At 33.0% G+C, this 19,779-nt stretch overlaps 1 protein-coding gene across 1 annotated transcript in view; it reads right to left on the bottom strand.

Annotated features, from left to right (window-relative positions):
• The window catches only part of LOC139524525 (small conductance calcium-activated potassium channel protein 2-like), a 43,813-nt gene extending 36,394 nt beyond the window's left edge, over nt 1-7,419 (bottom strand). Inside the window, exon 1 of the mRNA XM_071319355.1 lies at nt 6,920-7,419. The gene's annotated coding sequence lies outside the window, so the exon portion shown is untranslated. The remainder of the gene's footprint in view (nt 1-6,919) is intronic.
• Between the last annotated feature and the right edge of the window lie 12,360 nt (nt 7,420-19,779).

Below are 19,779 nucleotides of genomic sequence, written 5' to 3'. Positions count from 1 at the left end.
TTTTTCGAAATTTTCTTTTGATCTCACTGACTGATAATTTCTTCTTTCAGCACAATAAAGTGATATGTAAAATTATCGCTAGAAATTAAGGGCGCACGTACACATTGTCAATGAAATTAACAACGTCGACAAAGGTAAACAGATTATCATTGGTCATCTCAACTTGATTGCTTTTCTCACTTTCGCCGTACCGGCTCAAGCGAAAAAATCAATCTCGTTGAGATGATCAACGATTATCTACAATAATCTACTATACTGAGTGACGATTGTTGTGTTCTTGTAAAAATCCTTGTAAATTGTTGGTTAATTGTCATAAACTTTTCTAGGTCTTTTTAAGTAGGTAATGCTGGAATATTTGATTATTTTGATGTCTTCTTAAGAATATTCTTTCCAGATGGATCCAAGTTCAAAAGTTTCTCTACACATCTACTACTTCAATGACCATTGAAATATTTGTCGCTGGTGACATATCTATTGTCCTCCCTCATTTGATTGTAGTGCCCCTTTGAGTATTGATAGTATGTTCTTCAGGTCTAGATTTCCTCGGCGCTGTAAATTTCAGTGTGTCCCTAACTATGTCATGGTCACTCTATCTGGTGTATGAATGTCGATGAACTGATTAGGTAACGTCTTAATTATTAGATCTTTAATGATGTTTTCTCTGGTTGGAAATAGCACTAGATGTTCGGTGCTAGTTTCGGTAATTACATATCGATAAGCGATTGATAATCGCTATCACAGTGAGTCAGAGACAGAAATAAGTGTCTTAATGAGCATTGGTTCGACGATAGTAAAAATCGTCTAGTTGATCTTTAATTAAATTAATTATGAGCTGGATGGTCAGATGATTTGTACAAACTTTCTAAGAAGTGATGTTTTCTTTGATTCTAAGTGTAGATTTCGATCCATGCATTTTCTGTTTCAGCTGTTTCATATGCCAAACACTTGTAAAACGAAACGACAAAGACATACAATGTGATGATTGTGACCTATTGATCCATAAACGTGGTACACATATATTTAACTTGACATATACCAAACTTATAAATTGTGATGATAAATTGTTCTTCTCAAAATGTGTTGCACCTTGCGAAATATGTTCATGCAACGTGCATAGCTATTATCAAGCAAAGCATTTCAACGAATGGTAAAGTAAACACTATTTCAGATCTTTCAGATATGAAGCAGCATGATTTGGGAACTGACTGCCAAATAAAGCAAGAAACATTGTCTCCTTTCACCACGTTTAAGAATTATCTATCTAGCTTTGCAGTGCCTGTTAATATAAAACACTGCTGTCTCAAGCCTTACTGATGTTTTGTTTTTTACTATCTGTTTTAGCTACATACTTATTGGCTATCTATATGGTTATGTTCTTATATTAATGTTTTCTGCTTATGGTGTGAATTATTAGTTGTTTGCTTTACCAAAACCTTTTGTTTTTAAGCACAATTGATATACTAATATGACATTGTATATGGTCTTGCTGCGTGCATGTGCCGTTTTATTGAGTGCTTATGTGTGCTTATTTTTTGGAGTCAATAATGTTCATGCTTATTTCATTGTAATCTTTGCTCATTGGGATGTTTGTTGAAATATCAAGCCATAACACTCGACATATGATGTTTTACTGTGTGTATTGATGTGTGTCTTTTTATTCTACATTATCTAGAGGAATAGGGGGAGGGTTTGAGATATCACAAAACATGTTTAACCCCGCCACATTTTTGCGCCTGTACCAAGTCTGACCTTTGTTAGTCTTGTATGGTTTCTTTTCATTTTGGTTCATTTATATTTCGGAGCTTGGTGTGACGTCAATTTTCGCTGAACTATAGAAGTGTACGTTAATTTAAAGGCCAACTAAAGACCGCCTCTGGGTGTGTGATTTCCTCGCTGTGTTGAAGATCCATTGGTGGCCTTCGGATGTTTTCTGCTCTTTGATCGGGTTGTTGTTTTTTTGACACATTCCCTGTTTCCATTATCAACTTTATTTATGTCAATAACCAAAATATTGTGATAACTCAAAGGGGAATTACGGTGGGGATTCACCTTATGGAGCTACACACTTATGTATATGATTAACGCATAGACTTTTACCAGTACCACACATAAAGTTGCCTTGGTGAATCCCCTTTTCAAAAATCTAGATCCCAAATGTATCTTTTTAATTAATTTTATTACTTCTTCTAGTTACGTATGACATTCCATTCAAAAACAATGTACCGGCTTGGTAACATGTTTAGAATAAGTCATGCGCTTACAAAACGAAGACATTTTGGTAATTACTAGATACTATGGTAAGTATGATATACTAGAGAAAACAAGACTTGTAATTATTATTTAATGTGAACATAATTATTGTAACAATAATTATAAACCAACAACTACCTGACATTTCTATTTCTGTATGTCTACTTACTTTTACATAACATTTTCTTATTCGATTTGGTTGATTTGCTATTCTTGAATTTACGCATATTACTGACACCGAGTTATTTCTCAGCTATCGCAATTACGATGTTGTGAAAGTCATTAAATAAATCAGAAATACCCTTATTTCTTTAGTTTTGTCAAGATTATGATTTTATATATTTGGTATGAATGTAACATTTTTTATTATTTCTGAGAAAAAACATTCAAACAGGACTTAGGAGTACTAAGATTTTTGTTGTTTCAAAGACAGTCACAAAGAGGATAGATAATGACATCATTTAGTTGGGGGTTTTTTTTGGGGGGGGGGGGGGGGGTGGAGACGGGAACGAGGACAGGAATACAGAGGGGAGATGCAAAAATGATGTACGTATAAATCAATCTGATTAAAATCACCTTTAGAGCACCCATTTTTAGTGTACGTAAATGAAACCCTTCTTCTTGTTTTCGTTGAACTTAAATACAAAGTTTGTGCAAGCAATAAACACCTTGCGAGTCCACTCTCATATTGTATATCAGTCTCCGCATGAATATCGATAAATTGCATGGATGAAGGTATTTATATACTATATAAGTACATTATTTTTTTAGGATTAAAGCTGTTTACCATGTTTGTTCGCACCTGTTGCCCTAGCTGCAGTGACCGTATTTTTAAATTGAAATAATGGCGGGCATATCACAAAGTCAACCTAGTAAACCGCAGGAAGGGTGTTTAGTCGGTTTTCAAGTAAGATTCAATTTGACATCAATATAGTACACATTCTCCCCTTATATTCAATTTTAAATCAATATAGCACACATTCTCCCGTTCATTTTTTTAAGTAGAGATAGAAAAAGAGGAAAAGGAGGGGGAAGGGGGAAGTGTTTCATTTATAATCGCATAGCATCTCTTTAAGTATGATAAAGTTATAAATAGACATACTTGAGGGTAGTCTGATATGATCTAAACATTGCCACAATCGTGAGATTTTTTGCAATATCTATAACGCTCGTACTGAGCGCTCGGGTAAATATGATATGGATGTCTGTGAACACACTTACATACCGTTTCTTATTTGTTCTTAATTCATGATCTTTTCTTCTTAAACTTGAAAAAAATAATGTATATTTGAGTACTCTATCAAAAGTGAAGTAAGAAAAATGGAATGACTACCCGGCAAATATATATATCAATAATGATGAACTCACGAGAAATGCTTTCTAAGCATATATGTGTCCATGTTAATCATTAAAGCGAGATGCTATTGTATCCATTACATTACGCATATATGTGTAACATTTCATTTTAAGAATTAGCAAAAGGCAATGTAATTATGGAAACAAATCACCCATTTTCTTAAATACTTTGCTTTGTTGTTTTAGAAAGACATTTGAAAAATGGCCCACCATAATGTAAAATATGATCAGGCAGTTTTTGTTTTTCCAACGATCAGAATAAATTGAAAAACATTGAAATGCTTAATACATTATTCCTGTCAAATTTGTTTAGCTACAGCCGTAATTAATGAGAAGAAGAAAATATATATCGACAGAAACAAAAATATATCAATTAACTCTCAGTGATTTGTCGGGCTAAATGAGCTAACACAAAAAATCCATTTGGACTATACTCATTCACAAGTCTTTTGATCACTGCATAGAATTTACTTTACTTAATTACAATAACTTGTGCATGTTGTGTTTAATCCATTTTTTAACAATATATGTGGATTTGTATTTGATAGGTGCTCTCCCCACACCATCAACTTCACTCCAGAGTTTGGCCCAGGGAGAGTGTAGAGGGCATACGCCTCATTTGATCGCCAATTTTATTTTGTTGTATCATGTTTTTCTCCATTTGAATGTTTTTGTAGCATAAAATACAATTAATTATTTTGCTGTTATTTGAAATTACGCCCCATTTCAAAAATCATAGACCAGCCCCTGCACCCAGTTCTATCGCCGATGATCTTTACTTCGTCTGATACACAGGCATTTGCTTCTAAAATATATCCCTTTATAGCAAGGTTTATAGGGGCAATAATTTCAGAGACAAATGCCTATGGTCAGTTACACGACATGTAGAAAAAGAGCAAATGAAGATAAAAAAAAAAGAAAAAGTTGGTATATTCTAGGTTTAGTGAAATCGTTACCGAAAATAACACCAATAGTTTATTTCCAGTTATGTATACGATATTCAAAACGCTTAACTTGCATTTCTTGAAAAAAGAAAATAAGATCTACACTTTTTCAATAGGTTAATATCTAAAATGCACTTATTAAGACTAACTAATCACTCAAGATATTTTATTAGATTGTATTTTCCAATTTCCTCAAATGATGCGTGTTGACATTTTGTCAATGTTAACAATCAGCAAATATTACTATTAAAAGGTCGGACCATTAAATCGTCAGTATTGATACAATTGTATATATATCAGAAATTAATGCCAAGGAGAAGGACTAATTCCATCTAATCACCTTAACGTTTGTCTGGGGGATTAAAGGAAACCACAGGCCTTGTTTTATTTTCTTGTAGCACTCAGAAATAGGACGATAAGAATCGGTTCGACTTTGTGAATTCTGAACATAATTTTGTATCAATTATTAACTTGATATTTACTAGGAAATGGTACGTAGTACTCAAGTTTCGAATGAAAGCATGTTTCATAACAAGAGAAACGAAGCAAATCTTATTTATAAACAAATCTATATTTTTTTTTAAATTTTCTTTTTAACCTATCATGGTCACTCATCTAGAAAATATAAATGGGATCATCAAGACTGTTTGCAGATTTTTCCATGGCTAAGTGACCTGCACCAAACAAAAGAGACACATCACCAAAATAATAGCGGTACACTGAACATTGCCCAAACGCACGGTAATGAACAAAAGTATACTGCTTAAACGCATGATGATGAACTAAAGCACTGATTAAACGCATGGTGATGAACAAAAATCTTATGATGATTAACACATACACTGCTTAAACGCACGGTCAGGTGACGAACAAAAACACTGCTATAATGCACTGTGATGAACAAAAAAACTGATAAAACGCATGGTGATGAACAAAAATCTTACGATGATTAACACATACACTGCTTAAACGCACGGTCAGGTGACGAACAAAAACAAGTTGCTATAATGCATCGCGATGAACTAAAACACTGATCAAACGCATTGTGATGAACAAAACACTGATCAAACACATGGTGATTAACAAAACACTGCTATAACGCACAGTGATGAACAAAACGGGTAGGGTAAATTAATTTTTACAATACATAAATTCGAATTATGTATAAACGGACAAAATCCGTTATGACATCAAGCAATATGTGCATGCGTTTCGTCATCAACAGTATAACGTACCACTACCGAACTTTGTTCCATAAAAACAGTGTTGTTTTAAAAAATGAAAACTTGTATATGCAGGAATTCAATTATAAAAACAATTTTAAAACACTTTTTTTTTTTTTTTTTTTTTTTTTTTTTTATAGTTATCTAGTTTGTTTCAACAAGCCACAAAATCCCCAAACAACTTTTAAACGCACAAAAGTATTTGTATACAGTAACAATAGATAACAACATATATTATTACTAAAATGCAAATATGTTTCAAAGAAAATATTATTTTCGAGCTAAGCATTGACATAAACGCAGTCCGTAAATTAATTGGTTAAACAACAAGGATATAAATAGCGTTGATGATGTTTTGTTCAGTAAGCTGCATGGAAAAACAATCATAACTGTTTGCCCGGTTAGGACTTACAACTCAAAAGAGTTAACGTATGGTCGATTTGAGCTTAAGAAATATATTTATCAGTCGATTTAGTACTTCACATATGGTGTAGACATAATATGTCTATTGTTGAAGACCATGTTCTGACCTTTAGATGTCCTTTCTCGTTTTATTGTGTTCTTAAAGTTTTAGTCTCATTGACATAAAAGCATCCTCTTTTTTCTAAGATAGAATTTCTAAGATAGAAAAGTAAAAAAGTAACGTCCCTATATTCCATACCAAATTAAAATAGAAATGTAAATAAGTTAATTACTTATTTTTTATTTAGCTCAACACATAATTTCCCGATTCTGTCCGTTTGGATGGACGGCAAATACTTGTAGCCACTCCAAAAAAAAGAAATTAATTAAATCCTTTTTATCATCAAAATTATGTGATCCGTACCAAAAATATACGTTCATTCTGGATGTTTATCACGTCATACTAATGCACCAATGTTTTAAAAAGTGTTAAAAAACAAGCTTCTTAAATCAGGAATTCCAAGACAGATGTTTAAAACTGGAAAGGAATCACATGAAAACATAAGAGTACAAGAATGAAATTGCCTTTTCAGTTGTTCTTTTCCCTTTTTCGTTTATTGAACTTTTCTATTATCATAGCACAGAAAGGTCTAATAAAACTGAAAGTAATATTGTTTTTATAAGTAATGATCATAGTTAATCACAAGGCTGCAATATATATCTGTACGTATGAAATGGTCTTACCTATGTATTGATGACATCCAATGAGTGTCTGACATATTATTCCAATTTTACACCTGGCGCGGTGTCAGACGAGAGGCGATTCTCTGACAGATCTAATATAGTCAAAACAACTCTACAAATAATTACTATGACAGACAACTGCAATTACATCGCACGAGCTAAACAACAGCAGACGATCACAGCGCGCGCTGTTATTTGATTGGTTAATTAACTAGGATATATTTTATTTACCATCGATTTCTGATATACGAGATGGTTAACTATATCCTTCATAACGAAGATCCTTTGTGGAGAATTCTAAACGTGCCATATGAATAGAGCTGCTTCAAATCATCTAATAAGATCTAATTTGTTTTCCTCACTTCTAAACAGTCGTAATTATCTTCAAGGAAAAGCTATTTAATTAATTTCATGCTGTTACAATTTCTTTCAACCAAATCTTATAAATAATATAAAAAAATCAAATCTGGACGTGATTTATTCGGATTTGCTGAATGTGTAAATGAAATGTCAATGTAGCATAGAGTACGATAAACTGGTAACAGATGTTAGATTTCATTCAGTTTATAACATTTCTTATAAGATTATAAGTTTTTGTGACAAAATCATTTAAATATTTTTCTCCCACACAAACATGTGTATAAAGTCGATAAAGAATACGTAATAGAGAAATTTACACTACAACATGCAACATTTTCGTTTCTTTTGAATTAATTGTGATAATTGACATTGACGAAATTTAAGCTTTACGACATGGACAAATCGGCTATTTAATAAAGACAATTACAGACATGATCTTTCTTTACTGGATGCTTGTTTGTGGTACCATAGATGTAATTACATCAATTACATCTATGGTGGTAATTATACCACATCTTATCTCGCATCGTTATGATTGACTTCAAAATATTAAAAATCCTCAGTCGTAAACAACTGTCCTATTGAAGATCTATTCAGGAACATAAATATATATCATAAATAGCAACAGTTCATTAAGAACAAGTATGTATATGTTCGTATTTGTAGATTCAACTGGTGATTTTAAAACAGATGTAAATGACTATATGGTAACATCAAAAGCATTCCAACTACTCATAGATGTAATACCATCTATGAACTACTCAAAACATATGACCCAGTGCAGAATAAAGATGGAAACATAAACTAGCAATCATAACAATGTTTAGAGAGGATCAGTTATTTTTTAATCAGAGGTCGCAATGTTCGAAACCCCAAAACATCAAATAATTTCGAAGTACTGTGGATTTTCTATCCAAGTAAAAGACTTCAATTGGCCAATTAAAGTTTACAGAAAATAAAGAAATAAACAATGTCCTCGTTTTATGTTTTATGTCAACCAACGACATCAATTGGATTACAAGCCTGATGCTTTGGACAGGCACTGTTACAGGAAAGATTGTGGGAGAGAAATAAAACCGAATAATTTATTTAGTAGGAAGGTGGCTAATCAAACACTCCAGCTTCCTTAACTAGACAGAACACACTACTGTCAAGTCAAAAAGATGAAGAAAAAAAAAACAAAGGAAAAAAACTTGCAATTTGAACACTATCATAAACCTAGAAAAGTCGCAGGTGATCTGGAAAGGTAGGTTGCGGCACCCTCCGTTTTGCTAATACCAAGTCAGAAAATTGGACGATGATATACTAGTAATCATGGAAAAACAAAAGGAAGTGTGGCTACGACAATATTCATTGTGATCAATGACATACATTGTCCTCGTGGCTTTTGTAAGACTTTCGTAGGGAAAAGTACGAATGAAAAAAATGTTAATAACTCAATATAGAAAAAGCATTAAATTCGACCACAAAGAACTAAATACTTACAAAGATGTTGATTGGATAATCACTGCAACAAACAGAAGATTATGGGATGTAATATAATAATTGAAGTCTTCACACTAAAGAACACAGTAAACGAAATCTCAGATACTTTCAAGATGTCTGGGATGCATAAAGTACAAGTGTACTTATAACAAAAATATTGAATTATTTTGGTCATAAAGTCAACTATAATGAAAGATTTTTCTATCACAAATATTTGCGAAACCAGATTGTGTAATTAAAAGATGTATAGGGTAAACATACGTCATTGGTAAAAAAATAAAACAAAAGGCATAAAACAACAGCTTTATATAAGTGTTTTATTTTAATCAACGTGGAAAAAATGGTACATTTTAAAAATATTTTTTTTTAAATAAACCAAATAATTTTTAAATGAAAAGTGAAAATAATACACCGAATACGTGAGATGTTTCAAAATTTAAGTACATGTGCATAAACAAAAAACAAATTGAAGTTTATGTTTAAATTATTGCGACAACGGGTATTATAGCATCATTAAATATATATGGTCTTTTACAAGATTTTGATATAATATGATGCACAAAATCTTACGAAACTTTTTCACCAGTGGTGCTCTAATTCTAATACTGTAAACAAGAAGATTTGAAACATCGATAACCACCAACTCCTAAATGAGACCAAGGCAAATGACATAAAATAAGCCAAAGCATGATACATGACACCTACAGTATCAATATCAAAGAAGAATCCATAAAACATCATATGCATTGGTTACCGAACTTATAATACCCATGGGTTTCGACCCAGTAGTGGTATGATACATGTTCAACCTTGCAGTCCACCAGCAGTAAAATCAACCCAAAGATGGTATGTTAGCTTCTTCGTTCCATAGAACACTAGCAGTGTCATCTATCCAATGGTTTTACGGTATATCACCCTCGCGGACTTGGTTAATTAACAGAGACGGCTATGCACAATTACAAGATACCGCAAGATAAGTTTAATGCACCATATGGTAATTTCAGAACTTTAATGGAGATCAGCGATGCTCGAAATCAAGCAGAGAAAACCCGAATATCAAGTTCGGAAGATAAAAAAAATTAAAAGACAAAAAAAGACACACTTAAAAAGGAAGATGCTAAATAACAAACAAAATAAATACTGAAGAACATGCGATACCGAGTGTGATACAGGAGAATGACCATAGAATTTAACAAAACTTTCATCGTCATACTAACTGACTAAATCCTAAATGACAATATTTTGACACCTATCAATATCAAATCTATACCATGACAGTACAAAAGCACTAGTAACTAGTTTTGTAATACCCTCCGGAACTTACAGTTCGCAAGCAGAGGGTGGAACATCAAAATATCCCAAAAAAGAACACAATTAATCTTTTGATAGAAGTTATAAATTGCCAGTTTAATGACCCAAAATCCAAATATAATCAGAGTAAATAATCCATTTTTTTAGAAAACCTAAGAAGGGAAAATAATGCAGACGAAAAGTAATCCATTTCTGTATTCAAACTGTCAAAACACCAAAATACAAGCTGTGTTCTGCCAATAAACTAAAATTTATCATTAATATTCACGTTTTATTGTCAAAGCCTTTTATTTTTGATGAGGTTTGATATTAAACAGAAAAGAACACGGATAACAAAAATTGATGAAAAATAACAATTTCTTCGATAAAATGTCAGTTATTTATAATTGGAGTTAATGAAGTAAACAGAATGGTCTTTATGAGACTGAATGGTAATGACAAACTGTTTATCAGTATGGCACAATGGCTTATAAACGTTACTCGCAGCAAAATATTATCATTGCGCGGTAATCACCAACAATGTAAAAGAACCCTTCCTGAAGCGTTAAGTGTGAACTAACGGCCATTTGCCTTGAACGTTAAAAGCTCATCGATGTAGCTGATATGGCATTGGATTTTAAATGGAAATATTTATTAGACCTGAAAACGTATTGGCATTAATTTCCAATCAAAATGTTAGGGATAACATTACTAATTTACACCAAGATGTCATTAAATGTTATTTGATATCTGCAATTGTCATGCTTTTTCAAATAACATAAGGTAATATTGCTGTCATTCCTCTTATAGTATTGGTATCTATCTCTTTAATTAATGGTAATATCTTCGTACACAATTGGTGCCAATGCTCTGATGGATGTATCTAATACAAATACATCTGAAATCATGAAAAACGACGAGTATATATACATGTGTGTTTTATTTTATTTTATATAAAGTATTTCAGATTGTGTTTTCGATAAAATACTTCCTTTCAATCAAAATGTTAGCAAAACCTTTTGGCCTGATGCGATAAGCACACAGATGCATAAGCTTGTTTAAGATATTAAAAAAAAACTAGCGCTATTTCTAACTTAAGCCTTATAGATCGAAGTCTGCATTAAAACAAGCAAATTGATTCCTTCGTTTTCAGAATGTCGATTTAAGATTACTGAACAATTATTATCCTATTTGATTTGATTGATTGTTTGTTATTTGTTTCACATTGCATGCAAATAATAAAGAAATCAAGTTCTGCAAATTTGGTTAACCACGAGGATGAACGATTTTAGACTGGAAAAGAGTTTATAATTAACATGGAAGAAGACTTTTTCCTGGCAACTACTGACAACAGATCACCTGCGGAAGAAAATTTAGTGAAGAAAACGTGACATCCATCTCACATGAGGCGTCGGGTTTTAACGTCTCCATGCCGTTAGGACGTCTCCATGTCGTTAGGACACGTGGCTGCGTATTTATACATCCGCACAGCCAAACGGATAGCATTTCTTAACATTACATGGCGTTAATTTCCGGTTGGGATAATTCCAGATGTATATTGTCGGAAAGTATGAGCTTTAGAAGCAGGACGAAAAGTAAAGCTGTTTTTAGCCTTAAATTTACACCTTACACTTGAAACTTTAGTTGTTAAAATCTAATTCATTATATCTCTAATTTTTCAAAGAAATCAACATTTACGTGGAATTGACATTGATGAAAAGTTAAGCTGGGAAGATCGTGGTGATCGTATAGTATGTAAGATTATCTCATCTAAAATATCACTTTTGCATGTATAAAGTTTAAGAATCTCGCTATGTTGATGGTCCATTGTGGTTCGGCTACTTTCTGCTCTTTGGTCGGGTTCTTGTCTCTTTGACACTTTCCCATTACAATTTTCAATTTTATTAAGACTTTCCAGGATGTCTTTTAGTCTCATCGATTTCTTATAAACACAATTTACGAAAAAAAAGTTTTTTTGTGTAAATAGATGATATAAATCCGTTTGAAAAGAATTTCTTGTTTTATTATAGAAGAGCGAACCAGAGTTTTAGCAATCTTTAAAAATTATCTGTCGTCGATCTACCGTCATAATAATAAAATAAAAGCCCTGTTACATACGCACTTTGGTTTTACCACCAGTTGTTTTACCTTCTCGAATGGTGTTAATCCAACAAATTGAAGTAAACACAAAACATCGACTATATATTTACACCGGTGTCTTTAAATGACTTGACACAAGTTCGCATGTACATGCGTCCACTAATATCATATGCTGATGTTGTATTGGCCACTTGTCCAGAGTATTTAAAAATAAAGGCTTGAACAGATAAGTTACCAGAAAAGCACATCCTAATTGTTACGGTGTTGTACATTTGTAGGTTACCGAGCACGTAAATTTGAATTTATCAATCCTTTACTAGTAAATAAAAGGTTACCAATTCAACACTGTAATTGGATATTTGAATATTGTTTTATTGGTTTAAATATTGATTTCGTTATTAGTAAATTTAAAACCATACTAAATATTACTGTTATACATATATGCACATTCTGGTAATTTTTTACTCTAACTGTTAATGTCGTCTTTACACTAAATCCATAGGATGTTTGAGGTGAACTGATTTATATTCTAGTCTAAGATACATATTTTTGTATTATTAGTTAATGACTGTGAACTAGCTGCATGTACCTACGAGTATTTTCAGATCAGTATCGTCTTTTCTGTTGTGAGGGTGTATAAAATTGAGAATGGAAATGGGGAATGTATCAAAGAGACAACAGCCGAAGGCCACCAATGGCATACCCTTCAACGTCTTGTCTGTGTTTTGTCGGGTATGTTTTTCTGCCTTTTCAACTGATTTTAATTATTTGTTCTTAATAATCAGAATTGTAAAGAGAAATGGTAGGGTGAACATCATTCGGTTTTGGTTTTTTTTCTCATGCAGGATCATTGTGTAGCTGTCTATACGGTCAGGGTTTTGCGCAATGTTGAAGGCCTATGGTAGTTTGATTAAATCCACGCTATTTAGACTCTAGTGAATTGTTGTCAAATAAGCAATCAGTCCAGATATCCTTATCTTATACTGTTATTACCCATCCACGTGAAAATGTGAACCGCGTATGAAGAGTTCCAAATGGTGAAGTTGAATCATTCCTTCGTAAATTTTACTGACGCCATCACGAGTTGGTTGACCGTTATTGAATATCTGTTTCACAGATGATATCGGATATGTTCCTTATGTCTTGACTACAATCCTGTTCCCTTTCACGAATTTGACCTACCGACTAAGACTATTTGCCGGGTTTGTAAAATGTAATAACATAAGCAGGACGACGGGTGTCACAAGTGGAACAGGATCTGCTTACCTACCGACTAAGACTATTTGCCGGGTTTGTAAAATGTAATAACATAAGCAGGACGACGGGTGTCACAAGTGGAACAGGATCTGCTTACCTACCGACTAAGACTATTTGCCGGGTTTGTAAAATGTAATAACATAAGCAGGACGACGGGTGTCACAAGTGGAACAGGATCTGCTTACCCTTCCGAAGTACCTGATATCACCCCAAGTTTTTTTTTGTGGGGTTCGTGTTGCTTAGTCTTTACTGAGTTTTCTATGTTGTTTCGTATGTTCTATTATTTGTCTGTTTGTCTTTTTCTTTTCTGGCCATGGCGTTGTCAGTTTTTTTTTATCTTTGAGTTTGAATGTCCATCTGGTATCTTCCGCTCCTTTTGTATAAAATAATCCTATGGAGCACAACTCGGCAGCAGATAACAGAGTAGACTACATCACCCTTATCGAAATATTTTAAAATTAATTTATATCATTTGAGAAACCACCAATTATAATTTAATTAATTTGTAGGATTCTTTGGTCTATATTGATAAAATGACATATCGGGTAAACATAAATTTGACAGCCACCCAGCAACAATAAAGATTTGCACGTACTATGCGAAATTGATGACATATGCAATAAACAGTAGAGTAAATAGATTCAACATTAAAGATGAACACAGTTGTACATGTAATTAAACGGGTGGCAACATACAATCGTTTTAAAGTATAGAAACCCGCCCCCCTTATGTGATAAATAGATTTACAAGATGTACAGAAACCCTCGCACTTTTTATTTAAAACAATAAATTTAAAAAACGTACAAAAAAGAACATGCAATTAAAAGTAGTACAGGAAAAGCACTAAACTCTCAAATTACGGAATAACTGCCAACAAAAACATTAATACATTTACTAATCATACCGCAATACAAATGACAACACAGTTACTGAAAGCCAAACTCATAGATCCCCAAAATTTAACCGTGATGTAAAATAACAACATTAAAACACACTTCAAAAATCAGCTGAAAGGACTTGACTAGTCTGGTCGGTATTAAGCATAAAATCAGCTGCAAAAAGACAAAAGATCCAAATAAAATTAAGATTGGAAACAGGGATGTGTCAAAGAGACAACAACCCGACCAAAAAGCAGAAAACAGCACAAGGTCACCAATGATTCTTAAAAAAAAACTATTCTAAGAGAAATCTAAGCAACTGAAAGCTGTAATTTAAAACACCCCTTTTTCAACGTACAATCATACCTATATTTCTGCATAATTATGTATCAGTCAGTTCACCGCCTAGGATTTAGGATAAACATTCCTTAAACAGTCCGAGAAAGTATGACCTAGTCAGATGCCAATAGTTAAATATCTACAAGATGTAGAACCCTTAGTTTCAAAAAAATGGATTGTGATACTAGTTAAGTTTGTGTCTTAATTAAATTCACAGAAATTCAAGTCCTTAATTTTCAAAGTTTCCACCAACTTAAAACCATATCATCGAGTATTATGCTACCACCAAAATTGCTTAATAATATCGTCAAATCTATGAAAACAAACATGATTATGATTTCTATATCATAGTGGAAGTAGTAAAATCAGACTCACCTGAAAAGAAATTCTAGGAGTTCTCAAATCTACTTGAATGAAATGTAAAATTAGTCTACGTGCAGTCCCTGAGTTGTTCGTTATCCATCTGTACACCTACATAATAGAACCCAATGTACACGTAAAGTTCCTTTTTTTGGTATTTATCCAAACCTGATAAAAGTTATGGATATTTTTATGCCAATCTATATGTGATCCAAAGTTTGTGGTATTTAGGACTTGCCTGGCTCGTACATTTTTCCCAGATAAGATCACAATGCAAAATGTCAGAAAAGTTGAGAATATTGAATTTTCCCATACTATAATAATATATATGGTCAGACATTAAATTACAACTATATACAGTATATGTATAAAACCTATCAATTAAATCCCAAAGTACCAAAAACATACAATAACAAAGAATTGATAGAGAATACAGTCGCTCCTTTTCTAGTCTGATACCTTAGAGTAGACAACATGAAGTATGATCTAGGTAGACAAGCATATCGGGAATACATGCATGAGCAATAGAATCGAAAAAACTGTAAATAATTACATGTATATGTATAATATACAAAACAATAATTACATGGAGCAAGACCAAAGACCCCCTTCAAATTACTATAAATCAGATTCATTGATGACAAGGACTTTTAATAAATTTCCAAATCTCTGTATGTCGATATTGTTTATATTTTTTGTCATTTATTTTTTGTTAGTTTGATTCTGTTTTCAGGCAAAATCTGAATGTGCTGATTTTTTCCCTATAACTTCCAATAGCAATTATTAGATATAGGAAGATGTGGTATAAGTGTCAATGAGACAACTCTCCATCCAAGTCACTTATAAAAGTAAATAATTATAGGTCAAGGTACGAGCCTAGGCTCACACCGAACAGCAAGCTATAGAGGGCTCCACAAATTTATAGTGTAAACCCATTTAAACGGGAAAACCAACGGTCTAATCTATATCAAAAACGAAAAAATGTTTTAGTTAGATACTGTTATTAAGAAAATTAATTCGAACACAAACAAAAAAAAAAATTACATGTGAGCGTCCGAATTATGTTATATCAGTTGTGCATCAAGTCTAAACGATTTTTGTTTTGTTTGACAGTCTAAAAATAAGATTATCAAAGTACAGAATACTATATATATTATAATCAGAAGTTAGCAATGAAACAAGACAAACTATTGGGCAGTTAAGGTTCTCAGATGACTAACGAATTTCTAAAAATCTTGATTTATTTTCTTTCGCTTTACGTACAGTAGCAAATAGTTCAGGCATGTATACGAGACTACAACAAACTGATGCGTTTATTTCCTAAATATACTACCACATATAAAAAAAGAAGATATTATATGAATGCCAATGAGACAGCTCTCCACAAGAGACCAAATGACACTGAAATCAACAACTATAGGTCACTGTACGGCCTTAAACAATGAGTAAAGCCCATACCGCATAGTCAGCTATAATAAAAGGTCCCAAAATCATGACAACAGACGAGAAAAGTAACGGCATAATTTATGTACAAAACATGAACGAAAAACAAATATGTAACACATCAACAATCGACAGCCACTGAATTACAGGTTTCTGACTTGGGACAGGCACATACATAAAGAATTTGCCGTGTCTCAACATGTTAGCGGGATCCCAACCCTCTCCTAACCTGGGGCAGTGATGTAACAGTACAACATAAGAACGAACTATAAAAATCAGTTAAAAAAATGCTTAACTCATCAGATGGATACACATAGAAATACTGCACAGAGTGGACGTGGCCGAGTACTTGTAAATCCCAATAACAAAAAGACACTAGGTACAGATCTGAGAGTACTCGCAGTTACTGACAGCTAGTTTAAAGCGACGAACAACTAATAAAAAAAATCGTGAGTCTAAGATTAAAGCTATATTCAAGATCAAATCTATATATATATTGTGCAATGTCAAATTCATCATGGATCACTTTTTCTACAATCAGGGGTTCATGTAGGGATGGAAATAAGTTTGAAATTTGTATTACAATTTGAACACTGTTTCTTTACTATAACACTAAAAAAAAGAATCTCCAGGGGCATGCTGAAAGAAGGGCTGGGCACTGTGGACTGTCACTGTCAAATTAGGTTATGTCGGATAGGGACAGCAACTCACCTTCAAACCCATGCATAAAGCGTGGCATCTTAAGACCTTACAAACTAGGTATCTGATTTTGATACCAAATTCTGACCCAATGTGACGTTGTTGAGAATTTATAGATTTCAATTGAAAACACCTTACGTATAGAGACGAACCTTTAAGACGGTAGACTAGTACCAATTTGTACACATCGGGTATCTAGGATTATAAATATTGTAAAACAAGTTAATGTGTTACTACCCGAGTCATAAACACATTAATTATATTACCCCTGTTTTTTTAAAGAACTGACAGGGGTCAGTTTCCACTAAATTTGAGACTGGGACTAGCAAAATTATACTAAAATACAGCGCTCACAGTGAAAAGTTAAAGTAGATAGAATACCTATAGAGTAAAGTCATGCCGTGGGTAAACCTATTAGAAAAACATTTTTTGATATACAATTGGATTAAGTCGCTGACTGATTATGCCAGACAATAAGTCGATCACATGGATAAAGAATGGTAACTGCAATACAAATTTTCCCGTTAACAGCGATAATGTGCATCAGTAAATTACTATTCAAGGCAACAATATTTGAAGAGGATTTCAGACTTGTAACAAGATAATTATGGCTAGGATTTTTTAACCAAGTTTTTTAGGTCACCTTATCTCGTGGCGTCCATCGTTGTCGTCGTCCGTCGTCTTCGTTCTCGTTCGTTAACTTTTACAAAAATCTTCTCTGAAACTACTGGGCCAAATAAAATCAACTTGGCCTAAATCATCCTTTGTGTATCTAGAATGAAATTCAAAACAGTGTGACTGTAGCCATTGATTGACACATTAAATTCATCCATTGACTGGGACAATTTATGTGAACGTTTGTCTGTAACGACCACTGTTCACGACGTACCTACGATAGACATTTAAACTGTGGGGTCACCAAGGTTTCTCAACGCCTTTAATTATAAAATAATTCGAAAATTAACCAGGAATAACCTTTATGTTTTGATTTATATAATTGATATAAATCAAAACATCGTGTTATTTCTGATTAATTTTTCGAATTACTTTATTAAGGTGTTGAGAACCTTTGGTGACCCCATAGTTTAAATGTCTTTAAAAGGTACATAGTGAGCAGTGGTCGTTACATACAAACGTTCACCTAAATTGTCCCAGTCAACGGATGAATTTAATGTGTCAATCAATGGCCACAGCCACACTGTTTTGAATTTCATTCTAGTTTAAAACAAGTATCCGATGACACTGTCCATCAACCAAGATTGATTTAAATTGTAAACAAGCAAAATTGTTCAGTAAATTAAGGTAACAAAAGATTACAACAAAAATCTGTCGTTTGAGCTAAAGCTAAATAGCGCCGTAATTGAAATGACTAAAGGATTAATTATTCTTTACGTAAGAAAACTTAAGAACTATGTAAAGCTGTGACTTTATCTATTATTTACAAAAAGAATTATCTTGAAAAAAATATAACATGGGGGTAAAATGCAGTTGTTGGCTAATCTTCTATACTATTAAACGAGAGGACCTCATTTTGTGTGTCGCTTCTCTTCCTTCCACAATAAATTAATCATCATGCCTCTGTGTCCTATAGGTACCATACATAGTCGCATTTGTAATCCATTCTTATGATTATTCAGATTGAGTTATTTGGGGGAAAAAGGCGTTGGGATATTGTTTCCGTCAACAGACCGACTTTTGAGTCATAGATAAGACTTCCGGTTTTAAACTTGCACATGATTTTCATAAGTACTCGGAGAGAGGTCGATTATTTTTGCGTTTATCTACATGTATACTATGATTATACTACTATAATATATAACTGACTTTGGAAAAAAGGGATAGGGCTTTTGATACCTTTTCTCCAGACATAAAATCTTTTACAAAAATTTATCCTACAACATTTTACATTTTACATACTTTAAACCAAGCTCTAAATGCCCGCGATTTCGCGGGTGTGTTCTAGTATCTCTGAAACCGAAACATTTAGAGCAAATATGAGAGTAGTAAAATTGTTCATCAAGTCAAGATATATCTGCCCTGAAATTTTCAGACGCATCAAGCAACCCCTTGTTAGGTTCTTACCCTCAATTGGTAATTTTAAGGAAATTTTGCAGTTTTGTCTGTTTGTCTTTTTATTTTTAGCCATGGCAATGTCAGTATATTTTCAGCAATCTATGAGTTTGACTCTCCCTCTGGTATATTTCGTCCCTCTTCTACAAATTAGTCAACATGATCAAAATTGTCGATTAATCCCTTCTAACGATATTGTTCATTAAAGTAAATTTTTCACAACGTTTGTATTTTTTTTTAAATGTTTACAAAAATCTTTTCCTCTGAAACTACTGGACCAAGTTCATTATAGATGGAGATAATTGTAAACAGCAAGCATGTTCAATAAAATAAGACTTACAAACAAGTCACTATCACCAAAACAGAGAATTTTGTCATTCACTCTATTAGTGGCTATAATGTGTGTTATTTGTTTGAAATATGCACTAAGACCAAGGTGAGCGACACAGTCTAATTCTAATTTTAATTTAAACGCGTTTACTTTGTATACCAAGCCAAGTCATTATATATCGTGTTTCTCGCCTGACTATTTAAGCCATATACTGGATATATTAAAAAAGGACGGACATGGGCCAATGT

This window comes from Mytilus edulis, chromosome 5, assembly GCF_963676685.1.
Source record: "Mytilus edulis chromosome 5, xbMytEdul2.2, whole genome shotgun sequence".
In the NCBI taxonomy this organism is placed as follows: domain Eukaryota; kingdom Metazoa; phylum Mollusca; class Bivalvia; order Mytilida; family Mytilidae; genus Mytilus; species Mytilus edulis.
This window is presented reverse-complemented; position numbering and strand designations above follow the sequence as displayed.